The sequence below is a fragment of the Perognathus longimembris genome, chromosome 13 (assembly GCF_023159225.1).
Source record: "Perognathus longimembris pacificus isolate PPM17 chromosome 13, ASM2315922v1, whole genome shotgun sequence".
Classification (NCBI taxonomy): Eukaryota; Metazoa; Chordata; class Mammalia; order Rodentia; family Heteromyidae; genus Perognathus; species Perognathus longimembris.
This window is the reverse complement of record NC_063173.1, coordinates 33710053-33719701: the sequence shown is the minus strand read 5'-3', so window position 1 is coordinate 33719701 and position 9649 is coordinate 33710053. Positions and strand designations below refer to the sequence as shown.

Below are 9649 nucleotides of genomic sequence, written 5' to 3'. Positions count from 1 at the left end.
TCACTGAGGAAGACCTAATGCCACAACTGCTTAGTAAGAATTTGCTATGTGCCTGCTACAAGTACCATCATATGCCAGCATCCAAGACTTGAAAGTCAAGGAAGGAAATCCTGATATTGTTCCTACTTTATAAGTGAGGAAATTAAGTGCTACTTAGTAGTGTGAAGTAAGTTTTTAGATAGGAACACCACAGTCTAACTTTTAAGTCAACTTCAGGGTGAATACAAATTCCCATCATAATTGGAAAATAGCGTATAATGAGCTTACATTATTGGGCTACAAATCAAATTAGAGACATGATTTCTGGCTTTTCATTATTGGCAAGGTATATTGTTCTCTCGCCTGTAGACTTGAAAGGAATAAAGAGATGTAGTGGTATTCCATGTCTGTGGATGCATTCAGACAGGGAGGGCCAGATTCTGAAGCTGACCTCATATAAAGGAATGGGGGATGGAGTGAGTTCATAGTTTTTAAAGGGAAGATACAAGGATATTACTTTCAGACTAGCAGCTACGTTCTGTAAAGGGTGATTTACCCCAGGAATGGCTCATAAGAATAGGCAGCACTTAGTTTCTAGGAAGGGAGATAGATACAAGGGAGTGAAGTAGAAGTTAAAAGAAACTCAAATGCTGGGTGCAATATATTTGGATTAGATATACTGTCCAAGGATTCTGGTGATAGATACCAATAAAATGGGGCTGTAATCAACAGCAGTTTGCCAGGGAAAATGATTAAGTAAAATATCAGCATTAGAAAAGAAAACCAGTTACGTGAGTTATAACCAGATACTCAGATTGTAATAAGTAATGCAAAATAAAATAGCAAAGCTTTCAAAATGAAGTATTTCAACAATCATGTACTAACCATGTACAGGATGAAGCTTAGAACTGGAATTAGTGATACTGAAAACAAAGGAATAAAGCTTCAGATTTGTTTTTGCCTGGTAGTTACAGATTGCATATGGTTTAGCATGTGCTAAAGTGCATGTCTACACTGAAGTGGCGACCAATGAGACACATCATTGCTCAAATATTAGAACTCCACAAAGCCTGTTTCATCATTTAATATTCCATTCTCCTTTCTCTGAGGAAAAAATCATTTTGCCTTACCTATATTAGAAGCTGGATAGAAAAGGAAAGATAATATTCTGGGAGGAATTTACAGACATTAATACACAGAAGAATGATATAGGCCATACATTAAAAATTCAAGTGCATCTATACAGTCACAGACATTTAGACTTAGTAAGTCAGGGCAAATGGACTAAGAATATGTATTTTTTATCCAGCATCATGGGAGAATAATACTTGACATATTGAGAATGACAGTCTAGTCGATCTAATTTGAGATCAACATCTGAAGATTTCTTACTTAGATAACTGTGAATGTCTGGTAAGAATTTTTCTGTATGATGTCAGTACAGAAGAGCTATAATCTCTCATTTCAACTACATTGAAAAATGTATTACTTAGAGACATTAGTGATTTGTTCATAAATATGAACAAACGGGTACTCATTTACCTAAATTCTGCAGTAGAGGTTGAATTTCATGTACTTTAAATATTTCATTGACATAGGTGCTTCTGTCATACCAAGACAGCCTGCCCCAAACTTTATATTTTAAAACAAACTATTATTTCTGTTCATTTTTATAATGTCATGTGTTTTTGTTTTAGGTGATAATTCAGGTTCCATTTCACCTTTCTTTTCATATTCCCCTTTTTGCATTTTTTCCTACTTCTTTCCCCCTTAAGCCCTGCTCTTGAAATATTTACCATTACTTCACTACAATTGATTCAGATGTTCCTTCTGCAAAGTTTCTAGCTATACTTAAACAAAATGGATATATTACTTGAAAGTAAACTAAATTTGAAGGATACAAGTGGTAGCAGAAATTATAGCATTATTATTTGACTTTACTTAAATCACCTTTAATTATCTCAATATCCCTGCGAAGAAAGTAAAAGTAGTGTTTTCACTTTTCAATTGCAAATGAGTTAGATATAGATGAAAGCTAAGTAATTCTACATGAGTCACATGGTGTTTTGATTTTATTACTGAGGATAATTAAGTCTCAAATCTTGGTGCTATAAATGAAACCAAGAATTAAGCTGTTTTGCTTGTGATTCTCAGGGTTGATTGCTGATTTCTCAGCAGGTTTTGTACAATCTACTCTTGCAGCCCATGGTCCATTGATGAACCACTAGGAATGGAAGGAACAGTTGATTTCTTTTGCCCTCCACGGGGTTTTACCTTGAGATTTTCTATAGCATGGTTTTCTCAGGTTTTGAGAGAGAAAAGAAATTGCAATTCTTCTTGAGGTCTGTTATGGAAGTTATACATAATGTCACTTCTTCCATTAGTTAAATCTAATCACAAGACAAGTCTAGATGCTAAGAAAAAAGACATTTATTGATGGAAGAAATGTCCAATTCACATTGCAAGGGAGTTGCATAACAAGAATGAAAGTTTACCCAGGTTTTGCAATTTTTGCCCTAACTGTTGACAGATTTGGTAAATTTCTAACTTTTGATACAGAAATTACATTTTTCCCACATGAAAAATATACTCAAGTCAATCATAAGACCCACAATGTCATTCCATTTGTAGCCTTGGTGAGGTTCTACTTTAGGGAACAATTCTGGTCATCTTCTGCTGCCCTAGAGAAATACTTCTGTCCTTTGAACTCTTCCCTTGGCTCTACGATCTGGGCTTCTACATCCACTGAGATGAAATTAATTTTCCATGTGCACACATAGGTAGTCTTATCATAATGCTTTCTGGCTATTGAAATTGAGGGAATTTGTTGTTTCTTGTCATTTCAAGTTCTTATTTTCTTTAGTCCAAGCTAGTGCTTCTTCCACAAAAATTACTTTGGGCTTTGAAAGAATATGACCAAGTTTAATTATGTACACCACAAAGCACTATCTGTAATTCCTTGAGCTATAGACACAAGGGAAGACAAATACCTACTTGACTTTAGGTGATGATAAAATGAGGAATGTATGCACAGAGAACATAATACATATCTGACACATTATTGCTCTCATTAACCATCATCACATTAGTAATAGCAGCTATAATAAGAGGGAAGCTCAGGCTCTGGCAGCAAAATGGGAAGAAAAATATTTCAAGAGCAATCAGCGGTAGAACAACTTTAACCAAATACAAGAGAGAAATTCACTTAGTAACTTGTAGTTAAACATTACTGCAGAAAGCAAGTGAAATGGCTTACTGAAAAGTCATCCAAGTTACTGGTTTAGATTCCTAACATTCCCTTCTTGTATCTCAGAACTGGTTCCCAGAGAGCGCTGTGGAGTTGAATAACAGAACAAATTCAGGAGGGAAAAGTCAAGTGTCAGAAATATATGTAGGAAGTTTTCAGAGTATCAAACTAAGGAGAAAGTTTTCTTGTTAGCCCGTTTTGTTTGTAAGTTAAGTCCCTTTTCCCAGGCCAGCTGCTACATTTTGACAACTACCTCCTTTATATAGGGTAATGTCAGATCCTTCTAGATCTCCTTCTCACTTTTTTTTTGGTTTAGCTACAGAAAAATGGCATCCTCACTATCCTGCTTTGGGAATATATATCCATGAGTCTCTCACTCAGCTAAATAACTTGCCAACCTCTTCTCTTTGTTCATAATTTTCACACAGGTTAGAGATTTAATTCTAAACACACATATCGGCCTAGAGATTCAATATGCTAATACTTCCTAGCTGTTCAAATTTTTAGGAGATGCAGATAGATAAGAGAAAATTTCTTTCTACAATGAAACAAAGCAGTTGGTGTTGTTTTCCCTCACAAAAGAAAAAGGCATTGCAGGAAATGGAACTTTATTTGGAATTGTCATTTGCAGTTGATCATTTTTAGATTACCACCATGTGATTTCTAGGCTACAATTTGCAGTCTAGATTGCAAGTCTGTACATTGGTGGTATATTTCTGACATCAGTGCAACTTTTGATCTCAGAGTCTGTCACTGTATACATATAGTAACAAATAAACTTCATTTTAAGGTGAATTATGCTTTTCTTAAAGAATGAAAGAATATTCAAAATGGGGGGATAATACATTCTTTTATGAATACACTGTCTTTTGAGTCACTGTTGTAGCTATATCTGCTATGACGCTTCAACATTTCAATGAGTTTGTTCTTCTGTAACTTCCTCACCTCCTCCCAATGTCTCCATCCTCTGCTTTCTTTAATACTTGCATATTATATAACATTGTGTTACATATTTATTATTTGCCTTGTGAGAAAAAATAATCAGATTCACTCTATTCTTATTGAGAGATAAGGAATTTTTTCCTATGTTAAACTTTTCCTATGTTTCACATGTTAAAATTCCTTTGTATATTTTTGTTGGTTTAAGTGATACATCATTGCTTTTAGTCTTATCTAAGGGAGCTTATGCATTTTTACACCCCAATCTTATTTAATCCCTAATACAATATTTACAGTAGCGATTTCTATTTCCATTTCTTTAAAATACAAAAAAAAATCCCTAAGGTTCAGACAAGGTAGTTTGTTTTATTCCTTAGCTATTCCAAGTACTGAGAAATATGTCTGGCCCACAGTATGCTCTCAAGTAACACTTGTTAAAAGAATGAATAAGGTACAATATGAAGTTTTCTTTACCCCCTCAGATTACAAAAGGAAGAGATAGATGGAAAGGGGAATGTGAGAGAATTGGATACAATTGCTACATTCTTTGAAAGTACCCTTTTCTTGGCTAAGGGTTTTATACTTGGCTGAGTTGTTTGCTACTTAAGAAATGAATTCTTTACCATGACCTGCTCACATCTTTCTAGAAAAGGAAGTACAGACTCTGTGTACATGTAGTAGAGGTGAAATTTTGATCAGGGACTCAAATTTGAAATCAGCTCCAGAAAGTAACATTAGAATGTGAAATCCCTGAAAATTAAAATTAAAACCCTAGGAGTCAGGCGTTTAGCACAACGATCCCTTCAAGAGAGCTCTGCTTTATACCCTGATTACCTCTTGTTGACTCTACTTTTCATTATGAATTTTGGAAGATGAAAGCCCTATGTTAATGAAGACGTTGACAACATTAGACTTTCATGGAGAAGTAAAGGAACCATTCCTTTTTAAGTAATGAATAATTTGTTCCTATGTGCTGCTATATCATTTCCTTTTAAAATCTTGGTTGCAGAATGAAAACAAACTAAAAGTAACACAATGAGATAGTGACAGCAAGCACAAAAGCACTGTGATATTAGGCCCTTTGGGGGGATGCTCATTCCAGAGCTTGTTGAGGAGAAGGCTGATATGTGCACATAACCATAGGCCTTAGTTACCACTTGGAGTCACAATTTTCCACATAGTTGTAGTCTCTTAAGGGCTTAATAGATGGTAACAATTTTGTGCATTATTTTCCAGCCTTGTAAACTCGTCCTCAGCTTCAAAGTCAGTTTCAAAGATTATTTTTCTGTGAAACATCTTCAAGTTTCTTTTTCACTAGTAGGAATATACATTCTCTTTCATTTGGTTGTGCTTTCCTAATAGCCACTTCCCAGATGAGAGCGAAAGCTTATGGGGATCATGAACTTTTCAACATCACTTAAGCACTGAGTGGCAGAAACAGCATTTTCACCTAAGTAAACCCAGACACCACAGAACAGTTAGTTGTAAAATTATAGCCATAATTTTAGTCTTTTCTATTGAATCAGTTTTTCCTATTGATTCTCATCTTACATCTCAGTATTTTAAACAGGTAGTTCATCATATCAAAGACAATCACATATTGACAGATTATATCTACAAACACACTAAAATTTGAAAGGAAGGTAAAAATACTACTTTCTCATTACCTCCAAATGATGGGACAACATATCTGCAAATCCCAGTATGTAGGGTAGGGATGTTTTCCAGAATAGATGATCTAGGCTTTTCTTGGTTCTAGTACACCAAGAAACAGTAAATATATTTAATCTATTTTTTCAACTATTTCTTGTAGGGCTCTTTTGATAGTCTACATATAGGTGAATCTACAATTAGTGATTAAGTGATTAGTTATTAAGATAGAAAACAACATTTAAATTTGAAACTTGGACATCAACCTCTGTATGCTTTGTTTCTCTCTGAATCCTAAGAGTTTTTTTTCTTTTTTTGGAAGTAGTAAATTTGAAAAGTGTTTATTTAATCACTTTCTTTTTTAAATCTCCACCTAAAACAGCATTGACATTAGCAGGGATATGCATTATATAGATTATAAATATTCACTAACAAGCTGAATATGAAATGCCTAATCTTTGCCAAATAGTTTTGCTTGAGTGGAAATTAAACTACTTAAGATCCAGGAGATCTAGATCATCATTACAATTCTGCCACTTGAAAGCCCAGGAGGACTGATCTACTTACATTCCTTTATAATCTTTGTTTCCTCATCATATTTATTAGATACAATAGAAACTAACTTCCATAATGGGTATAAGAAAATGGTAACAGCAAAAATAAAACTATTGAGGGAGAGACACTCTCTGGATTCATACTCCTTCAGGCCTCAGATGAGGTGGAATATACATTGATTTTGCAATTATTTGTGACTGCCATGACAAAATATTATTGTTTTCATTTTGTAGAGGAGGAATCTGTAGCTTTCAAAAGTTCACACACCTACAACTTTCACTCAATGTTTTTTATTGTTTACAGACTTCAAATTCTTAGTACAATGATAGTATACAAACAGTAAGAATTTAAATAAATGGTTTTATACTTCCTGCCTATCAAGCATTGTTCTAAAAAGGCTATATGTATGTGTGTATGCATGTATTTATATCACAATATTTTTATTTATGTACACTTTCTGTGCCTGTTCTGGAGCTTGAACACAAGGCCTTGACATTGTCCCTAAGCTTTTTTGCGATGGTTAATTGAAGATAATACTATCATGGAACTTCTTGCTCAGTCTGGCTTTGAATGTTAATCCTCAGATCTCAGCCTTTTGAGTAGATAGCATTACAATGACTGGCTGTGTACATTTTCTAAGTAAATTTTATATGGTATACAATTTTAGATTTCTATTGCAATTGTTATAATAAATAATGAATGAGTTTGTATAGTAGTTCCTTAATTTTCCTCATTTAAAAACTAATTTAAGCATGTAGATATTATAGTGTATGATTTATACTATGAATTGACCATTTCTAATTGTACCATTGTATGGGCAACAGGGAATGGTTTGTGAAATTACTGAAATGGGAAATACTATCATTTGTGAAAACTTTGAAATGTGGAAAGCATTTGAAAAGTGCGGTGTCCTCAGTGTAAAGAAAACTGATTTTTAAGCCATATTCTCTCACTGGTTTAATCAGTTTGTCTTTAATGAAATTATTATAAAACTACATATTTATGTGTATATGACACATGGCAGCTGAAGTGTCAGACATCATTACATGACAAAGATAAAGAAAAGCAAACATTGAAACAGCTCCTGATCACAGGAAATTACTAGCCCTGTAAGGAGACTAGTGGTCCATAGTACCCCCTGACTGTGTGCCTGGTGTATAGGAGAAACCAATAAACTGTATTTAATTCCACTGGAACTTCACTTTCTTTTCATTGTCAATGTTTTCACCCATTAAGCAGAAATGACAATGTGGGGGACAGATTCATGCTAGGCTGATTTCCAAGATTTCTTGTGGCTTCGAACTTCAATGATATTTTAATTTTTGGAACAATACTAGATCAGTTGAAGTTTTTTTTTTTTTTGGCCAGTCCTGGGCCTTGGACTCAGGGCCTGAGCACTGTCCCTGGCTTCTTCCCGCTCAAGGCTAGCACTCTGCCACTTGAGCCACAGCGCCGCTTCTGGCCGTTTTCTGCATATGTGGTGCTGGGGAATCGAACCTAGGGCCTCGTTTATCCGAGGCAGGCACTCTTGCCACTAGGCTATATCCCCAGCCCCCAGTTGAAGTTTTAAAGTGTCTGTGGAATGTGCTGTGGGACAATCAGAAAGCAAGAACCTGTTTTTCTATTCACTAAAATTTTTTGTTATCTTTAAGTAGTTGTACAAAAGACTTATTAGCGCAATATATCTTGATCAATATCACCCCTTTTGACATTCTAACTCTTCTTCATATTGTAGGATATATACGAAATTATTGCGGGCATCCTCACCCTCTTCTCTTCTTCATTGGTTTACTCCTTTCCCCTTGACTTCATCAACCCCTTTTAAGAACCACTTCCTGGTGTTTATTTTGTTAAAGAATGACTTTGTCTTTCTAGAATTACACTATTTCAGTTCTCTCCTGACTACCATATTTCAGTTAATATATTATTATACTTGCATACAACACCCAATATATTTATTATAAGTTTACAAGCTAACTCTAACTTCCATATATGAGAGAATATATATACATCCTTTTTCTCTCTGGGCTTGACTTACCTAACAAAATCATTTACACGTCTTTCCATTTCTTAATAAATGACACAATATTGTTTTTTCAAATGAGTGAGTAATGTTACATTGTGTATATATGCCACAATTTCTTGATCCATTTGTCCATTGATGAGCAAATGGGCTGATTTCAAACCTTGGCTATGGTGAACAGTATCACAACAATCATGGTTGTACTGGTGGCTTTACTGTATCATGGTTTTCAATCTTTTGGATAATTATCCAAGTATTTTACTGCTACATTTGATCTTTATTTTATTTTATTTTTTTCATTTTTTTTTGCCAGTCCTGAGGCTTGAATTCAGGACCTGGGCACTGTCACTAAGCCTCATTATGCTCAAGGGTTACACTCTACCATTTGAGTGACAGTGCCACTTCCTGCTGTTTTGAGTGGTTTATTGGCAGTAAAAGTTTGACAGGACTTTCCTGTCCTGACTGGCTTTGACCTGAGATCCTCAGATCTCAGCCTTCTGAGTAGCTAGGATTACAGGTGTGAGCCACCAGTGCTCGGCCAATGCTGCATTTTAATACCATAATACCATGGATACTAAATCTAAGCAACATGTGAGAAACTGGAGCTTGAGTCTTGAATGCAGAGGGAAATAAATAACACAGAAAAAAAATTCTGTCACTCTAATCCACCTCCTCTACCCCTTGGGAGTTTCTTCCACTTGACAAAGATCAGCATTTATCAGAGGTAAATTGTGAATTTCATTTTCTGTTGATAAGTAATCTTATTGTGAAAGCATTTCACTTCTTGGTGGTGAGTTCTTGTACACAAACCTAAGAAGTTTTCCACACTGAACTGTAATAGGACTGCAACTCAGATATGGTATGAAAAACATGGCATTCTCTTGAATGCTATAAGAATTTAAATGTTATCAGCTAGATCAAGGCAGAATGAACTCCTCCTCACCATATTCCATTCAATTATATACCAGTTTAACAAACTATAGAAATGATCCCTGAAAGTATAGTCTTTACCAGTTTAAATAATTGGGTTTTAAGTCATGCTTTCTAAATTATCTATGTTGATTGACATTTTAAAGGGCTAGTTATCTATCATCTCTCAGAGAAAATTGTCTGTGAGAAGTTTGGAGTAAGATTTAAATTCTTGTGTAAGATTTTTTCTTTTAACAAAACGAGGCATTCAACTTATATAATTGGAGAGAACATTCTGACACTTTGATCAACAACTACCACTTTCATTAATCCCAACTTTTGAAAAG

At 34.8% G+C, this 9649-nt stretch overlaps 1 pseudogene; it reads right to left on the bottom strand.

The window, feature by feature from the left end:
- Positions 1-9301: 9301 nt before the first annotated feature.
- Positions 9302-9401, bottom strand: LOC125362804 (annotated as a pseudogene).
- Positions 9402-9649: the final 248 nt, after the last annotated feature.